Source organism: Pristiophorus japonicus, chromosome 5 (genome assembly GCF_044704955.1).
Source record: "Pristiophorus japonicus isolate sPriJap1 chromosome 5, sPriJap1.hap1, whole genome shotgun sequence".
In the NCBI taxonomy this organism is placed as follows: domain Eukaryota; kingdom Metazoa; phylum Chordata; class Chondrichthyes; family Pristiophoridae; genus Pristiophorus; species Pristiophorus japonicus.
In genome coordinates, this window is record NC_091981.1 from 292,449,759 (window position 1) to 292,472,161 (window position 22,403).

Genomic DNA, 22,403 nt, shown 5'->3' on the forward strand with positions numbered 1-22,403 from the left:
CCTCATTGACATCAGATACCAGCCCTTTCTAGGCTTTTCAATTATCTGATCAAACGATAGGAGGTCTTCTTCTCATCTCTCCCTGCTTGGTCCCAACGTTTAGGCTACTGGCCAGACTTGATATACACTTTCTGTACCAGTTTCTGTCAGAGCGCAGCATACCAAAAGTGTAGCCCTGACTCCCCAGCTATCTTCAACACAACACCAAGAAATATGGCCAAAGGTCAGAGCTTCAAAATCCAAATCCTTTCATAATGTAGTGTGAAAACTATTGATAGAGAATAAAAGACAGATCTAACATTCTTGTAACTCAACATTAACAATCAAATAAAGCAGTAATAAAGAAGTCACTTATCTCTTGTTGTACATCACATATAAATACAACAATTCCAGAACAAGTGGATGAGAAGTTACTCACATCATTGTGCTTCTGGGAAGGTTTGATACAACAGAAGGTTCATTTTTAATCACTAAAAGTTACAGACAGTCAAAACTAAAATGTAAGCCTGTTTACTCTACTTACTGTGTTGGTTTCCTCTTTGGTTTTGCTTTCTCTTTGTTCTTTTCTGTCCAATCGGAAAAACGCCACCCTATGGCTGGAGTACTTCATGACATCCACTGTGTCCAGAATTAAACTGGCACCAAACAATGCACTCCCCATCTAAAAATGACAAGGATTTTTAACAGTTATAGTTCGGTTCCTCTTAGTTCGTGAGATGACTTTGAGACGGGCGTCGTCTGTATACGTACGTGTTCAGTCTCGTGTGGCTGTGACGCGTGCCATCGCTGTAGGCCATAGCCTCCACCTTACGTGCCCTCCTGTCCTCGGTGTGGTAGGACTCGGAGGCACATACACATGGCCAGTCGTCCCGGGGAAATTCTTTCTGCCGGAGGAGAATGACATCCCTAACAGAGGTGTCCGGCTTTGTCTCGTCCATTTTGGGTTGAAGCTGCCGGCTCTGCCGATATTTCTTTCGCCATCGAATCCGGAGTCCATTTGCCATCGGGCCCGTCACCCATACGTATCTTCCTGCACGTAGGTAGGTGCGAGGTGATGCCTTGAGGGGCTGAGTTTCCGGAGCTACGAGCATGGCCGGAGTGAGTGCCTGAGGTTCGTTGTGGAAAAGTGGAGGGAACTCACGAGTTTCCCTCCGAGCTAAAGTGAGCACCTTTTGTAACGCACTTGTGAATATTGGTGTCGGAAGGACAGGGCCTTCTGTGCCTGAAGGATAGTATCAAGGCATGGACTTTCTCATTTGCCCTACTTGGGCCAACCTGTCCGGAGACTGTCTAGCTAGGTCTGTACGTTGTGCCCACGGTGTTCCTTTCGGCCCGTTGCAAGACTCCCTGATCTTGAGGGGCTCAGGGCAGTTTCTTCCAATGAGGGGGATGATATTTGCGTCTTCTCTCAGCTCAGGTATCTATGTCGCCGCCGACCTGAGGTGGGGAAACTGTTTGCAGAAATTGGGATGTGGGATCTCGATTCTGTCTCCAGGAATGTGGACATTCTCGAGGATGATAGGCAGCTGTTCTGTCTTTCCATCGACCGCTTCTACGACTAGACCGCCTGCTCGTCTCCCCTTGGCCGTGATCCTGGCTCCGCCACAGGTGGTAAGCTCATACGGGAAGGTTGGACCGAGGAGATCTAATGCGTCGAAGATTTCGGGGTCTCCGAAACTGTAGCCAAGGAAAGGAAAAGGAGGTGGGGTGACGTTGCTGGTTAAAGAGGAGATTAATGCAATTGTAAGGAAAGACATTAGCTTGGATGATGTGGAATCGGTATGGGTGGAGCTACGGAATACCAAGGAGCAGAAAACGCTAGTGGGATTTGTGCACAGACCTCAAAACAGTAGTAGTGATGTTGGGGAGGGCATCAAACAGGAAATTAGGGGTGCAGCAGTTATCATGGGTGACTTTAATATGCATATAGATTGGGCTAACGAAACCGGAAACAATATGGTGGAGGAGGATTTCCTGGAGTACATATGGGATGGTTTTCTAGACCAATATGTCGAGGAACCAACTAGAGGGGAGGCCATCTTAGACTGGGTGTTGTGTAATGAGAGAGGATTAATTAGCAATTTCGTTGTGCGAGGCCCCTTGGGGAAGAGTGACCATAATATGGTGGAATTCTACATTAGGATGGAGAACGAAACAGTTAATTCAGAGACCATGGTCCAGAACTTAAAGAAGGGTGACTTTGAAGGTATGAGGCATGAATTGGCTAGGATAGATTGGTGAATGATACATAAGGGGTTGACAGTGGATGGGCAATGGCAGACATTTATAGACCGCATGGATGAACTACAACAATTGTACATCCCTGTCTGGCGTAAAAATAAAACAGGGAAGGTGGCTCAACCGTGGCTATCAAGGGAAATCAGGGATAGTATTAAAGCCAAGGAAGTGGCATACAAATTGGCCAGAAATAGCAGCGAACCGGGACTGGGAGAAATTTAGAACTCAGCAAAGGAGGACAAAGGGTTTGATTAGGGCAGGGAAAATAGAGTACAAGAGGAAGCTTTCAGGGAACATTAAAATGTACTGCAAAAGCTTCTATAGATATATAAAGAGAAAAAGATTAGTAAAGACAAACGTAGGTCCCCTGCAGTCAGAATCAGGGGAAGTCATAACTGGGAACAAAGAAATGGCGGACCAATTGAACAAGTACTTTGGTTCGGTATTCACTAAGGAGGACACAAACAACCTTCCGGATATAAAAGGTGTCAGAGGGTCTAGTAAGAAGGAGGAACTGAGGGAAATCCTTATTAGTCGGGAAATTGTGTTGGGGAAATTGATGGGATTGAAGGCCGATAAATCCCCAGGGCCTGATGGTCTGCATCCCAGAGTACTTAAGGAGGTGGCCTTGGAAATAGCGGATGCATTGACAGTCATTTTCCAACATTCCATAGACTCTGGATCAGTTCCTATGGAGTGGAGGGTAGCCAATGTAACGGCACTTTTAAAAAAGGAGAGAGAAGAAAACAGGGAATTATAGACTGGTCAGCCTGACATCGGCAGTGGGTAAAATTATGGAATCAATTATTAAGGATGTCATAGCAGCGCATTTGGAAAGAGGTGACATGATAGGTCCAAGTCAGCATGGATTTGTGAAAGGGAAATCATGCTTGACAGATCTTCTGGAATTTTTTAAGAATGTTTCCAGTAGAGTGGACAAGGGAGAACCAGTGGATGTGGTGTATTTGGACTTTCAGAAGGCTTTTGACAAGGACCCACACAAGAGATTAATGTGCAAAGTTAAAGCACATGGGATTGGGGGTAGTGTGCTGATGTGGATTGAGAACTGGTTGGCAATCAGGAAGCAAAGAGTAGGAGTAAATGGGTACTTTTCAGAATGGCAGGCAGTGACTAGTGGGGTACCGCAAGGTTCTGTGCTGGGGCCCCAGCTGTTTACATTGTACATTAATGATTTAGACGAGGGGATTAAATGTAGTATCTCCAAATTTGCGGATGACACTAAGTTGGGTGGCAGTGTGAGCTGCGAGGAGGATGCTATGAGGCTGCAGAGTGACTTGGATAGGTTAGGTGAGTGGGCAAATGCATGGCAAATGAAGTATAATGTGGATAAATGTGAGGTTATCCACTTTGGTGGTAAAAACAGAGAGACAGACTATTATCTGAATAGTGACGGATTAGGAAATGGAGAGATGCAACGAACCTGGGTGTCATGGTACATCAGTCACTGAAGTTTGGCATGCAGGTACAGCAGGTGGTTAAGAAAGCAAATGGCATGCTGGCCTTCATAGTGAGAGGATTTGAGTACAGGGGCAGGGAGGTGTTACTACAGTTGTACAGGGCCTTGGTGAGGTCACACCTGGAGTATTGTGTACAGTTTTGTTCTCCTAACTTGAGGAAGGATGTTCTTGCTATTGAGGGAGTGCAGCGAAGGTTCACCAGACTGATTCCCGGGATGGCGGGACTGACATATCAAGAAAGACTGGATCAACTGGGCTTGTATTCAATGGAGTTCAGAATAATGAGAGGGGATCTCATAGAAACGTTTAAAATTCTGACGGGTTTAGACAGGTTAGATGCAGGAAGAATGTTCCCAATGTTGGGGAAGTCCAGAACCAGGGGTCACAGTCTAAGGATAAGGGGTAAGCCATTTAGGACCGAGATGAGGAGAAACTTCTTCACCCAGAGAGTGGTGAACCTGTGGAATTCTCTACCACAGAAAGTAGTTGAGGCCAATTCACTAAATATATTCAAAAAGGAGTTAGATGTAGTCCTTACTACTTGGGGGATCAAGGGGTATGGTGAGAAAACAGGAATAGGATACTGAAGTTTCATGTTCAGCCATGAACTCATTGAATGGTGGTGCAGGCTCGAAGGGCCGAATGGCCTGCTCCTGCACCTATTTTCTATGTTTCTATGTTTCTCAGGACGATCTCTGCGGTAGATGTTGCAGAGAACGATCTTACAACAAGATCGTGCGGAAGGGTAAGCCAAGTATTTAGTGCACTTTGTAATGGTCTCTATGACCTGTGGCTCGTCTGTTGGTCTTTCGTTGTGGGTCTCCCCACCGGTGTCTCCCCGCCATTCTGTCTCAGACTCACGTTCTGCTCGTTGTCATCCTCTCCGAGGTTGGCTTACTGGGGCTTACTGCGTAAAGGTCGCTGTCGCTGTGCTGCCTAGCTTTTTTCAGAAATGTAGCCAGCTTAGCGAAAGAAGGGTAGCAGCCTGTATCGGTCTTATGCTCCAATACACGCTTCCTCCATTTGTTGCTTAAGTAGGTCAGGAGTTTTTCGAGCGTCGGTGAAGATAGTGGGGATAGTCGAGCAGCCCCAATTCGGGCAAGTCGTCCATCTGTGCTGCGATGTCCATGCATAATTCGGCAAGTTCGCGAAGCTTGTGGCCTTTGTCCGCCCTGAACTTCGGAAACTTGTCAAGCTTTTGAAGGGCGGATGCTGTGATTCTCGACTTGTCGCCAAAACTCTCTTCTAGTTCCTTCCATGCTTCCTGGTAGGCCGTTTCAGGGTCCGTTATTTACTCGTGCCGGAATCTGTCTACCAGTTCCTTAACCTTCCCCTTTGTGTACTTGACGAGAAAGGTAAGCTTTTGCTGGCTGGTGTGTCGGCCTGCTCTACTATGGCTTTAAATGCGTGGCGCAATGGCAGAAACATGATAGGGTCCCCATCATAAACATCGGGCTCCTGTGCAGGCTGGCACTGACAAGCGAGAGTGTTGGTAATGTCCTTTGTCAGGTCCAGGGTTGGCTCCCCCCTGTTGGTTACCAGCTCGAGATGAAGGAGGCTCGAGTAGTTCAGTGCTATGCCGCTGGCTGGTGGGACAGCTCTTCGTTCCGTTCCGGATGGCTGAAAGATCGGGGCCACGAGATGCTGAAACTGTGAGGCGAGGCGTGGTCATTTGAGGTTGGTTCCGGTGAGATTCAGACCCAAGGCCGTCGTGCCTCTTGTCTGGCTTGCTCCATCTCCCTCAACCTGACGTCTCTGGAGTCATGGTCGAGCGTCAGCAGACAGTCAGGATGCTCGACAAGGAGCTCCAGGACATCGTCCTCAAGTCGGACTACCTTGATCAACGCTCGAGCCGACACCGCTGCTGCCGCAAAGAACGCAGACTTCGAGGAGGTCATAGTGAGACAAACGGCCGAGGCGAATCTCCGGAGACGACAGGCCGAGGTGAAAGTGGCAGGAGTGAAGGCCGAGGATCTCCGGAGACGACAGGCCGAGGTGAAAGTGGCAGGAGTGAAAGCCGAGGTGGATCTCCGGAGACGACAGGCCGAGGTGAAAGTGGCAGGAGTGAAGGCCGAGGTGGATCTCCGGAGACGACAGGCCGAGGTGAATGTGGCAGGAGTGAAGGCCAAGGCGAATCTCCGGAGACGACAGGCCGAGGTGAATGTGGCAGGAGTGAAGGCCGAGGTGGATCTCCGGAGACTACAGGCCGGGGTGAAAGTGGCAGGAGTGAAGGCCGAGGTGGATCTCCGGAGACGACAGGCCGAGGTGAATGTGGCAGGAGTGAAGGCCGAGGCGAATCTCCGGAGACGACAGGCCGAGGTGAAAGTGGCAGGAGTGAAGGCCGAGGTGGATCTCAAGGTACTTCAAGCCAGGAAAAACGCCACCCTGTGGCTGGGGCACTTCATGACAGCTACTGTGTCCAGAATTAAACTGGCTCCAACCAATACATTTTCCTCATTGTTCAGTACAGGCAAAGACACAAACATCTCCAAGAGAAACCTTTCAATCAATGACTCTCACCTACACTGCCCTGACTTTCAGTATAATTTAGATTGATAACCAAATTTAAAGACACTTTCATGAATCATGCCCATGTGCTTTATGTTACTCTGGAATTCACTCCCACATTTCTACTTAACCCCTGCTTCAGTTCCTGAACGGGATGAATTAGAAAGAGTGTTTGAGGGACCATTGTTCACTTACATCCCTGCATTTAGGTACCTAATCCAGATAAATCAAATCCCAACTAAGAAATAAATCCCTGGTGTTCCTCCCGCTGATGGGCTTTAACATAGAAACATAGAAACATAGAAAATAGGTGCAGGAGTAGGCCATTCGGCCCTTCGAGCCTGCACCGCCATTCAATGAGTTCATGGCTGATCATGCAACTTCAGTACCCCATTCCTGCTTTCTCGCCATACCCCTTGATCCCCCGAGTAGTAAGGACTACATCTAACTCCTTTTTGAATATATTTAGTGAATTGACCTCAACTACTTTCTGTGGTAGAGAATTCCACAGGTTCACCACTCTCTGGGTGAAGAAGTTTCTCCTCATCTCAGTCCTAAATGGCTTACCCCTTATCCTTAGACTGTAACCCCTGGTTCTGGACTTCCTCAACATTGGGAACATTCTTCCTGCATCTAACCTGTCTAAACCCGTCAGAGTTTTAAACGTTTCTATGAGATCCCCTCTCATTCTTCTGAACTCCAGTGAATACAAGCCCAGTTGATCCAGTCTTTCTTGATATGTCAGTCCCGCCATCCCGGGAATCAGTCTGGTGAACCTTCGCTGCACTCCCTCAATAGCAAGAATGTCCTTCCTCAAGTTAGGAGACCAAAACTGCACACAATACTCCAGGTGTGGCCTCACCAAGGCCCTGTACAACTGTAGCAACACCTCCCTACCCCTATACTCAAATCCCCTCGCTATGAAGGCCAACATGCCATTTGCTTTCTTAACCACCTGCTGTACCTACATGCCAACCTTCAATGACTGATGTACCATGACACCCAGGTCTCGTTGCACCTCCCCTTTTCCTAATCTGTCACCATTCAGTTAATATTCTGTCTCTGTTTTTACCACCAAAGTGGATAACCTCACATTTATCCACATTATACTTCATCTGCCATGCATTTGCCCATTCACCTAACCTATCCAAGTCACTCTGCAACCTCATAGCATCCTCCTCGCAGCTCACACTGCCACCCAACTTTGTGTCATCCGCAAATTTGGAGATACTACATTTAATCCCCTTGTCTAAATCATTAATATACAATGTAAACAGCTGGGGCCCCAGCACAGAACCTTGCGGTACCCCACTAGTCACTGCCTGCCATTCTAAAAAGTACCCATTTACTCCTACTCTTTGCTTCCTGTCTGCCAACCAGTTCTCAATCCATGTCAGCACACTACCCCCAATCCCATGTGCTTTAACTTTGCACATTAATCTCTTGTGTGGGACCTTGTCGAAAGCCTTCTGAAAGTCCAAATACACCACATCAACTGGTTCTCCCTTGTCCACTCTACTGGAAACATCCTCAAAAAATTCCAGAAGATTTGTCAAGCATGATTTCCCTTTCACAAATCCATGCTGACTTGGACCTATCATGTCACCTCTTTCCAAATGCACTGCTATGACAGCCTTAATAATTGATTTCATCATTTTACCCACTACCAATGTCAGGCTGACCGGTCTATAATTCCCTGTTTTCTCTCTCCCTCCTTTTTTAAAAAGTGGGGTTACCCTCCACTCGATAGGAACTGATCCAGAGTTTATGGAAAGTTGGAAAATGACTGTCAATGCATCTGCTATTTCCAAGGCCACCTCCTTAAGTATTCTGGGATGCAGTCCATCAGGCCCTGGGGATTTATCGGCCTTCAATCCCATCAATTTCCCCAACACAATTTCCCGACTAATAAGGATTTCCCTCAGTTCCTCCTCCTTACTAGATCCTCTGACCCCTTTTATATCCGGATGGTTGTTTGTGTCCTCCTTAGTGAATACCGAACCAAAGTACTTGTTCAATTGGTCTGCCATTTCTTTGTTCCCCGTTATGACTTCCTCTGATTCTGACTGCAGGGGACCTACGTTTGTCTTTACTAACCTTTTTCTCTTTACATATCTATAGAAGCTTTTGCAGTCCTTTTTAAGTGGCTATTGAGCCTATTTCTTTGTTTAAACAGTTTTAAAAATGCATTACTGCACAGAGGTCTCGACACAAAGAGGTATATCAGTGACGTTGTATAACAATGGATAGACAGAGACAGCCTATGCGAATGAAATCGAAAATCTGTGGTGTAGACAGAAAGCTGCTGAAGAGGCCATAAGAAATCGTAACATTTACATGTGGCACATGCAAGAAGCAACTGAAGTGGGCATGACATTCACACCATCCTCCTGGAGTTCTCAACCTTAACTGGAATTCACCCACAATCACCTATGAGAAATGATTTAGAAAATTTACCATTCATTACCTTTCCATGTTATGAGCCCGGTTGCAATGTGATTATGTTATCGTATAAGCTCTTAAAATATTGTAATTCCAGAGACCAGTCCAGTCTGCAAGAACACAACAGACACCGCCCCCTCCCTCCGCCCCCCCCCCAAAAAAAACATCCTTTTAAACACAGTTTAAATGGAACCAAATAGACTGGACCTTTTCAAAAAATGATCGAATTATCCCCTTAAATTTATGATAAATTTGCCTTCCCGCGTGCTTGAGCAGCAACTCATATGAATTTAGCGAGTCAATTTTAATTTCACAATAAGTTATGTCCAGCCTTTGTGATTTAACAAACCAAAAGGTATCTGCACTGCATTTGGATGGAAGTTCTTTATCTTCCCCGTCCAGTGTCGTGAAAGAAAGCACATGACCCCAAATCATTGGGCTCAATTTTCCCCAAGCCTGTTTTCTGGCGTATTGCCAGAGTTACGCCCGTTTTTCTGGGCCAGAAATGAGCCAGAAATATTTTGCCAAAGTTCCCCCAATGTATCATTCGAATTTAGCAGCGCGTCCAGTCACCCCGGGGGGCGGCGGAGCCTGCTGTCTGCGCCGAAAAAGGAATCCGTGCCTTCTGTGCATGCGCGGGGGAAAAAAAGTAACGTTTTTGACATCGTTCCATGGAACGCTCAGTACAGCTCGGATTTGGCGATCGGCCATTTTTAAAGAGCCAGTTGTGTGTGTGAGAAGGAGTGCTGTGTGAGAGCATTGGGAAAATCACAGCTGGAGCAATACAAGATGCAATGCAGTGCAAGGACCAAGAATTTCTCAAGAATTTCTTGCAGGAAGAAGTGAAAGCATTAATTGCTGTGATTGAGAACAGACGCCAGGAGCTGGACACCAGCACAGGTCGCATAAAAGTTCCACCCCAAAGTAATGAAGACACGCTGGAACCAAGTTGCAGAAGATTACGGCGCAGTGGTGACCACCACGAGATCCGGAGGCCAGTGTAAAAAGTGGTGGCAGGACCTTGGTCAAGTAGTTAGCGTAAGTAATATTTTCATTTATTCAATGGAATTGCAATTGCAAATGTGATCAGCTGTGTGTTCTACTCAGCAGAAAGACCCCCTCTCCAAAAAGTTGCATTTTCATCTTTGCAGAGGAAGGTGGCACATAATACAAGGGAAGGAACTCGAACAGGAGGAGGCCCCGGCAAATCTGCACCCACTGACACCCTTGGAAGAGAGGGTCGCTGCTTTGATGGATCCTGCCTGGAAAAAAAGCAATCAGTACTGCACAAGCCGGGCCCACACTCGAGGGAAGAGGGTAAGTCCTGCAAATTCATCGTGGTCCTTCAAATCAGCCTGCTGCCTGGCCTGCGATGTGTGAGCCTACTCATGCCACCCATCCTGCCCCCTCTGCTGCTAACCATTTGACTGGTGTGATATATTTTGCAGAACTTGAGGCCAACCCTGACGATGCAGAAGAAGATTCAGATGAGGATGAGCCAGAAGAGGAGAACATCTTCCATTCCAACCCTCCAGACCAAAAACATGGGGGGGGGCGGGGGGGAGGGGATGGAGCTGGATGAAGCTCCCACTGTTGTACTGACTTTGGAGGAGGTGACAGCCCCTTCCATGACTAGTGGTTTGAGTGCTGGTGGGACATTCCATGGTTTCACACCTTCCGAGGTTGCTGGTCCCAGTGGTGTGGTGCAGCGAGGCACACCCAGGGCCCCACCGTCCAAGGCTGTGGGTCCTAGTGGTGGGGTGCAGTGAGGTACACCCAGGGCCCCACCTTCCGAGGTTGCTGGTCCCAGTGGTGGGGTGCAGTGAGGCACACCCAGGGCCCCATTGTCCCAGGCTGCAGGTCCCAGTGTTGGGGTGCGAGCCACGCCCATTGGGGGGGGGGGGGGAAAGGAGAGCTCGACCGCGCTCTCCTGAGGTGCAGGATCTAACAGAGGTGGTTCAGATGATATCATTGAGTGCGGAGAGCATTGACCTTACCTGATCACTCCTGGACGCCATCAGTGGGGTGAGTGATGAGGTAGCGGGACTGTCGGGAGAAGTAACAGCAATGACACGAGAAATGGGAACGATATCCGGGACCATCAGTGAAGGAATAGTGGCCATGAGGGAGGGAATGTCAGAGGTAGTGTAAACCACATCACTGACCATGAGGGAGGGAATGTTGCAGGTAGTTCAGACAGTTTTGCTCAACATGAGGGAAGGACTGTTGCAGGTTGTTGAGACACTGTCAGGACACATGAGGGACGGCATGTTGGAGTTAGCTGCTGCAATAAGGAAACACGCCCAGACCCCGCGTCCATTGACAGAATCAACTGTCACTCCCACTCCAATCCCCACCAGTCTCTGAAGAGCCCAAAGCCGGGCCCTCCAACTTGCCGTCTGACGCCCCCCCCACCCTCAAGAGGTGCGCAGTACCCGAGATGTTAGAAAGAATAAGCTTGGTACCAAGCCCAGATACACTGCACCACCGCATGTGGGCAGGGGTGGTGGAGTGTTCAAGACCGAGCGCAGCGGGCGGTCTTAGAATAAGGGGGATGAGAGATGGGTGCTGCCTTTCTTTGCTGCTGCTGTTGTTGTTATTATTGTAACTGTTCTCAAATTAAAAGTTTTTTGTAAGTTATGTAAATTTACAAGTTTTTAAGTGATCTTAAAGAGTGATATTAAAGTAAAGTTTGATAACTTTAATAACATTATTCTTATAAGTTAAGTACATTGTAAACTTTTGAATAAAATATATTTTACATTAAAACTGAATCATGTTCCATTAACACAACGCAATATAACGGAACAGCTCCAAATAGTAAACATGTCCATGTGGCATAGTTGTCGCTGAGCCACCAGGCATCAGTAAAACATTCATGGATGAGCTGCTGGCGCAAGGCTCGAGCAATCATTAAAGGGTCATGATGGCCCCCCGTCCTCTGCCGACGTGCTCTGGCCTCAGGCACTTGCATGGCTTCCTCATCCTCCCCCTGCTCGTCACCTGCATCATTATCAGCCACTGTCACCGCAGGTGGGTCTTCCACTACCAGGTGCTGCTGCCCCATGATGGCTAAGTTATGCAGCATGCAGCACACAACAGTGAACTGACCGACAATCTCAGGGGCGTACAGCAAGTAGCCTCCGGAATGGTCCAGGCATCGGAAACGCTGTTTCAATATGCCAATGGTCCTCTCAATGATGCTGCGCATCGAAATGCGCGACATGCTGTATTGACAGTCAGCTTCCGTCTGGGTTATGCATAGGCACATCATGAGCCAGGTGGTGAGGCCGTGCCCTTTGTCTCCCAGTAGCCAGCTGTGCCCTTCTGGTTGCTGCTGCTGAAACATGAACGCATCATGGGTGCTGCCAGGGTATCTTGCATCGACTGACGTGATATGATGCCTATCGTCACACATGAGCTGTATATTAATGGAGTGGAAGCCTTTTCTGTTCCTGTACATCTCGGAATCCTTCCAAAGGTGCTCGCAAGGCGATGTGGGTACAATCAATGCAGCCCTCTACCTTTGGGAAGCCAGCAATCCTGGAGAAGTCCACAGTCCTGTCATGGATTGCTTGGGCGGTCATGGGGAACTTTATGAAGGCATTCCTATGCACGTACAGTGCAGCTGTGACCTGGTGAATGGACTTGTGTTGCATGTTGAGGGATGGCACACACATCCCCAGTTGTAGCTTGAAACGATCCGGAGGCATAGAATGAAAGTGCAGCTGCTTTGTCACTTTAACTGACAAAACAGTCCTCCTGATGCTGCTCGGTTGCAGGTCTGCTTTGACCAACTCATAGATGTCACTTACAACTTCTTTGCGGAAACGCAGCCTTCTGACACAGTCTGCATCACTCAGGCGGAGGTACAAGCACCTGTCTCGATAGACCCGGGATGGGTAAGGTCTCCTGCCCAGCACCCTATGGGGCTCTGATGTTCCTGATTCGATGAAGTCAAATCAATTGTCTGCTACGTAGCACCATGATGCAGAAGGCTCGCACAAGGTACGGCATTGTCAGTACTGCCCCCATACTTAAATTTAACCTTTGAAAGAAGTTCAAAAAGGCAGGGAAGCATGCAGCACAGATTCACAGTTGTATTTCTGCAGGTCTGTATGGATGGACCACACCCAAAGGTCATATGGTTTCGCTCTCTTGTCCCTCCCCAACTTTACTAGTTGGAGTCTTGTGACTTCTCTCTCTCCCTCCCCAGGCTCCAAGCCTTCCGATCAGCCCTTCGCTCTCTCTTCCCCCTCTTTCTTCCCCCCCCCCCTTTACTAATTGGAGTCCTGTTACTTCTCTCCCTCCCCCCCCCCTCCCCGGGCTCCAAGTCTTCCAATCGGCACCTCTCTCTCTCTCCCCTCCCCCCACCCCCCCCAATAGCTGTCTTTGTAGCCCATGTTCGGGCGTGGGGCCAATTCTACCGGCCAAACCTACGACCCTCCAGCCCTGCTTCAAGACGTTCGCTGGTGGCGTGTGAGTGAGTTTAAAAAAATTAGAGAACTTTGGTGGTAAAAACAGAGAGACAGACTATTATCTGAATGGTGACAGATTAGGAAAAGGGGAGGTGCAACGAGACCTGGGTGTCATGGTACATCAGTCATTGAAGGTTGGCATGCAGGTGCAGCAGGCGGTTAAGAAAGCAAATGGCATGTTGGCCTTCATAGCGAGGGGATTTGAGTACAGGGGCAGGGAGGTATTGCTACAGCTGTACAGGGCCTTGGTGAGGCCACACCTGGAGTATTGTGTACAGTTTTGGTCTCCTAACTTGAGGAAGGACATTCTTGCTATTGAGGGAGTGCAGCGAAGATTCACCAGACTGATTCCCGGGATGGTGGGACTGACCTATCAAGAAAGACTGGATCAACTGGGCTTGTATTCACTGGAGTTCAGAAGAGTGAGAGGGGACCTCATAGAAACGTTTAAAATTCTGACGGGTTTGGACAGGTTGGATGCAGGAAGAATGTTCCCAATGTTGGGGAAGTCCAGAACCAGGGGTCACAGTCTAAGGATAAGGGGTAAGCCATTTAGGACCGAGATAAGGAGAAACTTCTTCACCCAGAGAGTGGTGAACCTGTGGAATTCTCTACCACAGAAAGTAGTTGAGGCCAATTCACTAAATATATTCAAAAGGGAGTTAGATGAAGTCCTTACTACTCGGGGGGGATCAAGGGGTATGGCGTGAAAGCAGGAAGCGGGTACTGAAGTTGCATGATCAGCCATGAACTCATTGAATGGCGGTGCAGGCTAGAAGGGCTGAATGGCCGGCTCCTGCACCTATTTTCTATGTTTCTATGTTTCTGAAATTCCAAGAAATTTACACTTCTATGTTGACAGGTTAAAAAAAAGTTGAACTTTATTATTGATTTTGACAGTGTTCTTGACTCCCTCCAGAATCTTTGATTTAAAAACAATGGCGTCTTTCAGCACAGATTTGTGAATGTGCACTGGTTTTCTTAACTCACCAGAAGGTTTTTCGGGAGTGGCCAGATACGCCGATCGATGAGAAAAAAATGTTGGCCAAACTGCAAACAATTGAAAAAAACGGCACAGACATGAGGGAATGCCCCCGCTATGACGTGTAAAAAAAACTGGCCTAGAAAAATCATAACTAAGTCAGTTACGCCGGCACAGGTCGCAGGGAGAAACTTTGAAAAAAAATACGCCAAAAAAGACAGCGCGTGTCAAAAAAAAAGCGAAAATTGAGCCCATTAATTCCAAGCATTTTTTTTTAAAGTCTTAAGTTCAATTTTGTCACCATGCTGTGACATTTGAGATCCATCATTGGAGATAAGAAGTTCAAACTCTTGAACATTACTGGAGCTTTTCTCCTTTGTTCCAGCAAAAGTTCAAGTTCAGTAACACCTTGAAGCCACTTCCCTATTGAACAACCCCTCTCGGTAATCTTGCACCATCCTGCTTAAAAGAAAAGCAACAGAAACTCCATTGTGGCTTTCCTGCCATCCCAATGGGTTAATTAGTCAATTCTGATCCCTTTTTAATCACTGAGGGAAACATCTACTCAAATTCAAAAACTTAAAATTTGCTTAAAATGTAAAAAAATGCTCAAAACATTTACATTCAACTCTGCAAAAAGGTGTTGCTTTCCGAAGTCTTGTGCAGAGAGTTACCTTCCTTTTTTTTGGCATTTTAAAAGTTCGACAAACACATAACAATGGTAACAACAATCTGTAAAGCAACACCACGCATACCAAAGGCATTAATTACATTATCATTACCATAGGCAGTCCCTCGGAATCGAGCAAGACCTGCTTCCACTCTAAAAATAAGTCCGTAGGTGGCTAAACAGTCCAATACAAGAACCACAGTCCCTGTCACAGGTGGGACAGATAGTAGTTGAGGGAAAGGGTGGGTGGGACAGGTTTTCCGCATGCTCTTTCTGCTGCCTGCGCTTGATTTCTACATGCTCTCGGCGATGAGACTCGAGGTGTTCAGCACCCTCCCAGATGCACTTCCTCTACTTAGGGCGGTCTTTGGCCAGGGACTCCCAGCTATCAGTGGGGATGTTGCACTTTATCAGTGACGCTTTGAAGGTGTCCTTGTAATGTTTCCTCTGCCCACCTTTGGCTCGTTTGTCGTGAAGGAGTTCCGAGTAGAGCGCTTGCTTTGGGAGTCTTGTGTCTGGCATGCGAACAATGTGGTCTGCCCAGTGGAGCTGATCAAGTGTGGTCAGCGCTCAATGCTGGGGATGTTGGCCTGGTCGATGACACCAACGTTGGTGCTTCTGTCCTCCCAGGGGATTTGTAGGATCTTGCGGAGACATTGTTGGTGGTATTTCTCCAGCGACTTGAGTTGTCTACTGTACATGATCCATGTCTCTGAGTCGTACAGGAGGGCGGGTATTACTACAGTCCTGTAGACCATGAGCTTGGTGGCAGATTTGAGGGCTTGGTCTTCAAACATTCTTTTCCTCAGGCGGCCGAAGGCTGCACTGGCTCACTGGAGGCGGTGTTGGATCTCGTCGTCAATGTCTGCTCTTGTTGATAAGAGGCTCCCAAGGTATGGGAAATGGTCCACGTTGTCCAGGGCCGCACCGTGGATCTTGATGATTGGGGGGCAGTGCTGTGCGGTGAGGACAGGCTGGTGGAGGACCTTTGTCTTACTAATGTTTAGCGTAAGGCCTATGCTTTCATACGTCTCAGTAAATACGTTGACTATGACTTGGTGTTCAGTCTCTGTATGTGCACAGACGCAGGCGTCGTCTGCGTACTGTAGCTCGACGACAGAGGATGGGGTGGTCTTGGACCTGGCCTGGAGACGACGAAGGTTGAACAGGTTCCCACTGGTTCTGCAGTTTAGTTCTACTCCAGCAGGGAGCTTGTTGACTGTGAGGTAGAGCATGGTGGCGAGGAAGATTGAGAAGAGGGTTGGGGCGATGACGCAGCCCTATTTGAGTCCGGTCCGGACGTGGATTGGGTCTGTGATGGATCTTTTGGTAAGGATCAAGGCCTGCATGTCATCGTGGAGCAGGCGGAGGATGGTGATGAACTTATGGGGGCATCCGAAATGGAGGAGGACGCTTCATAGACCCTCGCGGGGGCTGGTGCTGTTCCATGCAGCTGTCGTGCTGTAAAAATCATGTCCGTTGTGCCCCGTAAGGGACGAAATCCGTACTGTGACTCCGGGAGGAGCTCCTCAGCCACAGGGAGAAGACGGTTGAGGACGACTCGAGAAACATAGAAACATAGAATATAGGTGCAGGAGTAGGCCATTCGGCCCTTTGAGCATACGCCACCAATCAATAAGATCATGGCTGATCATTCACCTCGGTACCCCTTTCCTGCTTTCTCTCCATACCCCTTGATCCCCTTAGCCGTAAGGGCCATATCTAACTCCCTCTTGAATATATCTAACAAACTGGCCTCAACAACTCTCTGTGGTAGAGAATTCTACAGGTTAACAACTCTCTGAGTGAAGAAATTTCTCCTCATCTCCATCCTAAATGGCTTACCCCTTATCCTTAGACTGTGACCCCTGGTTCTGGACTTCCCCAACATCAGGAACATTCTTCCTGCATCTAACCTGTCCAGTCCTGTCAGAATTTTATATGTTTCTATGCGATCCCCTCTCATTCTTCTAAACTCCAGCGAATACAGGCCCAGTTAATCCAGTCTCTCCTCATATGTCAGTCCTGCCATCCCGGGAATCAGTCTGGTGAACCTTCACTGAACTCCCTCAATAGCAAGAACGTCCTTCCTCAGATTAGGAGACCAAAACTGCACGCAATAATCCCGGTGAGGCCTCACCAAGGCCCTGTACAACTGCAGTAAGACCTCTAGCGACAACTTTCCCAGTGGCTGATAACAGGGAGATTTCCTCGGTAGTTGCCACAGTCGGACTTGTCCCCTTTTTTAAAGATGGTCACTATCACTGCATCTCTGAGATCTCCCGGCATGCTCTCATCCCTCCAGATGAGAGATGAGGTCATGTATTCGTACCAACAGTGCCTCTCCGCTATACTTCAGTGCATCATTGGGGATTCCATCCACTCCCGTAGCCTTTTGTTCTTAAGCTGTCATGGCTTTTTCTTCCCCGTGCAGTGTTGGAGTTTTACTGAAGTGGTGGCGGGTAGCATACTGGGGAGGTGGAGTCGAGAACACTCAAGTCAAAGGCAGAGTCTCGATTGATGAGATCTTCGAAGTGCTCCTTCCAGTGGGCCCTGACTGTCTCTGTGTCCTTGATGAGTGTTTCCCCGTTCTTGGCCAGCAGTCGGGTGGGGCCTTGGGTGTTTGGAATTTAGGTGACCTTGACTGCGATGAAGCATCCTCGTACATCATGGCTGTCAGCCAGCTGCTGTATCTCCTGTGCTTTCTCCATCCACCACCTGTTCTTTATGTCCCTGGTTTTTGGACCTCCGCCTTAAGCCGTCTGTAATGCTGCCTTGCAGCTCCCGAGTTAGGTTGTTGTTCAAGGCTCAGAAATGCCCTGCGCTTGCAACCTATTAGCTCTTGGATCTCCTGGCCATTCTCATCAAACCAGTCCTAGTGTTTTCTGGTTGAGTGACCGAGCGTCTCTTTGCAGGCACTGGTTATGGAGGCCTGGAGGGCAGAGCAAGTGCTGTGGGCATTCAGTGTCTCGGGGTCACCAAGGCACACCAGATTAGCAGTGAGGCGCTGACTGTATAGGGCTCTCTTAGCTGCGTCTTTGACATTTTTGCGGCACTGCTTCTGCTTTGGGGCTGTGTTGATGTCAATGATGGATCGGATTAGGCGGTGGTCTATCCAGCAGTTGTCAGCACCTGTCATGGCGTGGGTGATGCACACATCCTTGCGATCCCTGGCTCGGACAATTACATAGTCGAGCAGGTGCCATTGTTTGGAGCGAGGGTGTTGCCACGATGTCTTGTATTTGTCCCTCTGGCAGAACAAGGTGTTAGTGATGACAAGTTCATGTTCTAGACATTTTGTCAGGAGTAGGATACCACTGGAGTTGGCTTTCCCTACCCCTTCTCTGCCAATCACGCCTCCGCAGGGGTCTGTGTCCTTGCCGACCCTGGCATTGAAGTCACTGAGGAGGATCAGATTGTCGTCCGCAGGTACGCGGACAGGGATTTTGAGGTTGGAGTAAAAACCCTCTTTGGTCTCATCTGCCGTATCGAGTGTTGGGGAGTACACACCGATGACTGTGGCGCATTGATTCTGGGATAGGGTGAGTCAGAGAGTCATGAGATGTTCATTAACCCCACAGGGGAGTGTCTGAGGCGTTCGACCAGCTTGTTCTTGATGGCGAAACCGATTCCGTGGAGGCAGCGTTCTTCATCTACTTTCCCTTTCCAGAAGAAGGTATAACCTCCATCTTGTTGCTTGAGTTGGCCTTCCCCCTGCCCGCCGGGCCTCGCTTAGGGCGGCGATCATCATAACCATCATCATCATCATAGGCAGTCCCTCGAAATCGAGGAAGACCGGCTTCCACTCCAAAAGTGAGTTCTTAGGTCCAAAACGGGAACCACAGTCCCTGTCACAGGTGGGACAGTCAGTCGTTGAAGGAAAGGGTGGGTGGGACTGGTTTGCTGCACACTCCTTCCGCTGCCTGCGCTTGTTTTCCTCATGCTCTCGGCGACAACACTCGAGGTGCTCAGCACCCTCCCAGATGCACCTCCTCCATCTAGGGCGATGTTTGGCCAAGGACTCCCAGGAGTCGGTGGGGATGTTGCATTTTATCAAGGAGGCTTTGAGGGTGATGTTGAAACGTTTCCTCTGCCCACCTTGAGCTCGCTTGCCGTGTAGGAGCTCCGAGTTGAGTGCTTGCTGTGAGAGTCTTGTGTCAGGCATGCGAACAATGTGGCCCATTCAGAGACTGAACTTCAAGTCATAGTCAACATCTTCACTGAGGCATGCAAAAGTATGGGCCTTACACTGAACATCTGTAAGACAACCTGACCCTGCACTGCTCCCCAGTCATCAAGATCCATGGCACAGCCCTGGACAATGTGGACCACTTTTCATACCTTGGAAGCCTATTATCAGCAAGGGCAGAAATAGATGACGAGGTTCAACACCGCCTCCAGTGCGCCAGTGCAGCTTGAGGAAAAGAGAGTTCGAAGATCAGGCCCTCAAATCTGCCACCAAACTCATGGTCGACAGGGCTGTAATGATACCCGCCCTCCTGTATGGCTCAAACGTGGATAATATACAGTAGACACCTCAAATCGCTGGAGAAATACCACCAACGATGTCTCCGCAAGATCTTGCAAATCCCCTGAGAGGACAGACGCACCCATGTTAGCGTCCTCGATCAGGCCAACATCCCCAGCATCGAAGCGATTCATTACAATCATTCTGTACTCCACGCATAATAGTAGTCCCTCCCTTTTTCTCCCCTGGTCACACATTCTTGAAATTGGTCCGAAATTTTATTTTTAAAATACCAATAAATGTGATTGCCTCATGTCCGGAACTAGAGGTTTTTCACACAATTTAGCCCAACCAGAATTTCACCACGGCCATAAAAACAATCTGGTTTTAATTAACCTCAATAACTCCAAATTAATTCAAATCAATATCGTAAACTAACCAGTGGCAGTTGAAAACAAACTGCAGACACACCAAGATAAATAAACATCCACATGTTTTTAACTTTACCATTCACACTGAAACATCACACGCAATACGTTCCATGACTATTCAAACATGCATGGTAGAAAATTCTATGTTTTATTTTTCTCAGCATTAAAGTTAGAAGCTTAAGTGTCAGGTTCACCTTAGAATCATAGAAATGCTTCTCTACTTTTTCTGTCTTTTAAACAATCATCTTACAACAGTAAACACAAATACTTTGAACTTCCTTTTCGGATTCTGCAGGGTCCTTCTGCCCACCTTATTTCCCCTTTCCCTGCTCCACCTTAATGACAGCTTTCAAATTTCTAAAACTGCTGTTGTAGCTACTAGGGAAGATTCACTTAAATATACATCCTCCAACTCTGGGTGACCCCGCCTAAAATCCGTCCAGCATCTATTAACATCCAGCGGACCATCCATGGAGTTTAATGGGGCCTATATCCTGGCTCAATGCTATCAATTTGTCCGGGTTGAGGGGCTTGGAAAATCTCTGTATCCCCATGGGCTCATTATTCGCATTCAGTTGGGTAATCACTGCCCTTGGTGTACCTAACTTATCAGACCCTGTGGGCTCCTCTCAATCAGGCCAGCTATCCTGGTACCCGTATCTAGATGCCTTCTCCTTCAGATAGCCCCAATCTACCTCAACTCCCATGTCTTCGACGCCTGCGCTTGTCATTATCCCGCTGTAATGGCTGATACTAAAGCCTGTTTCTTTCCCAATTTTCCTGTTAGTTCCAATATTTTAAGTTTACAGAGAGAGTGGTCCTCGTCCTTATGGGGCTGTTTGAGCGCCTCTCTGTGTCCCTCTCGTATCCTCCAATTCGTGCCTAAGCTATATGTTCTCCTTTTTACTTTTTTTGAACACCTGCTGAGTCTGATGTGCCTCAGCTAGGACAGCTCCCGCATTTAAACTTGAGAGACTTTGCTACTGCAGCAACATAGCTGACTGTTCTAATGTGCAAACCTGTCGACTGTAGTCAGTCAACCTCTTGGTCTCTCTGCCACGTAACCTCCTGTAACTGCTGGTCTTTCTACACCTTAACCTCCTGTAACTGCTGGTCTTTCTACACCTTAACCTCCTGTAACTGCTGGTCTTTCTACACCTTAACCTCCTGTAACTGCTGGTCTTTCTACACCTTAACCTCCTGTAACTGCTGGTCTTTCTACACCTTAACCTCCTGTAACTGCTGGTCTTTCTACACCTTAACCTCCTGTAACTGCTGGTCTTTCTACACCTTAACCTCCTGTAACTGCTGGTCTTTCTACACCTTAACCTCCTGTAACTGCTGGTCTTTCTACACCTTAACCTCCTGTAACTGCTGGTCTTTCTACACCTTAACCTCCTGTAACTGCTGGTCTTTCTACACCTTAACCTCCTGTAACTGCTGGTCTTTCTACACCTTAACCTCCTGTAACTGTTGGTCTTTCTACACCTTAACCTCCTGTAACTGTTGGTCTTTCTACACCTTAACCTCCTGTAACTGCTGGTCTTTCTACACCTTAACCTCCTGTAACTGCTGGTCTTTCTACACCTTAACCTCCTGTAACTGTTGGTCTTTCTACACCTTAACCTCCTGTAACTGCTGGTCTTTCTACACCTTAACCTCCTGTAACTGCTGGTCTTTCTACACCTTAACCTCCTGTAACTGCTGGTCTTTCTACACCTTAACCTCCTGTAACTGCTGGTCTTTCTACACCTTAACCTCCTGTAACTGCTGGTCTTTCTACACCTTAACCTCCTGTAACTGCTGGTCTTTCTACACCTTAACCTCCTGTAACTGTTGGTCTTTCTACACCTTAACCTCCTGTAACTGCTGGTCTTTCTACACCTTAACCTCCTGTAACTGCTGGTCTTTCTACACCTTAACCTCCTGTAACTGCTGGTCTTTCTACACCTTAACCTCCTGTAACTGCTGGTCTTTCTACACCTTAACCTCCTGTAACTGCTGGTCTTTCTACACCTTAACCTCCTGTAACTGTTGGTCTTTCTACACCTTAACCTCCTGTAACTGCTGGTCTTTCTATTCCTTAACCTCCTGTAACTGTTGGTCTTTCTACACCTTAACCTCCTGTAACTGTTGGTCTTTCTACACCTTAACCTCCTGTAACTGTTGGTCTTTCTACACCTTAACCTCCTGTAACTGCTGGTCTTTCTACACCTTAACCTCCTGTAACTGTTGGTCTTTCTACACCTTAACTTCCTGTAACTGTTGGTCTTTCTACACCTTAACCTCCTGTAACTGCTGGTCTTTCTACACCTTAACCTCCTGTAACTGTTGGTCTTTCTACACCTTAACCTCCTGTAACTGTTGGTCTTTCTACACCTTAACCTCCTGTAACTGTTGGTCTTTCTACACCTTAACCTCCTGTAACTGTTGGTCTTTCTACACCTTAACCTCCTGTAACTGCTGGTCTTTCTACACCTTAACCTCCTGTAACTGCTGGTCTTTCTACACCTTAACCTCCTGTAACTGTTTGTTCTTTCTACACCTTAACCTCCTGTAACTGTTGGTCTTTCTACACCTTAACCTCCTGTAACTGTTGGTCTTTCTACACCTTAACCTCCTGTAACTGCTGGTCTTTCTACACCTTAACCTCCTGTAACTGCTGGTCTTTCTACACCATAACCTCCTGTAACTGCTGGTCTTTCTAC

General features: G+C 47.8%; 1 protein-coding gene across 12 annotated transcripts in view; it reads left to right on the top strand.

Annotated features, from left to right (window-relative positions):
- The first annotated feature begins 629 nt into the window (after nucleotides 1-629).
- The window catches only part of LOC139264758 (uncharacterized), a 680,593-nt gene continuing 658,819 nt past the window's right edge, over nucleotides 630-22,403 (top strand). For 10 of the 12 annotated variants that reach the window (XM_070881817.1, XM_070881821.1, XM_070881822.1 and 7 more), the window contains exon 1: nucleotides 630-1,611. The gene's annotated coding sequence lies outside the window, so the exon portion shown is untranslated. The remainder of the gene's footprint in view (nucleotides 1,612-22,403) is intronic. The other 2 variants (XM_070881818.1, XM_070881820.1) reach the window with 1 other exon arrangement.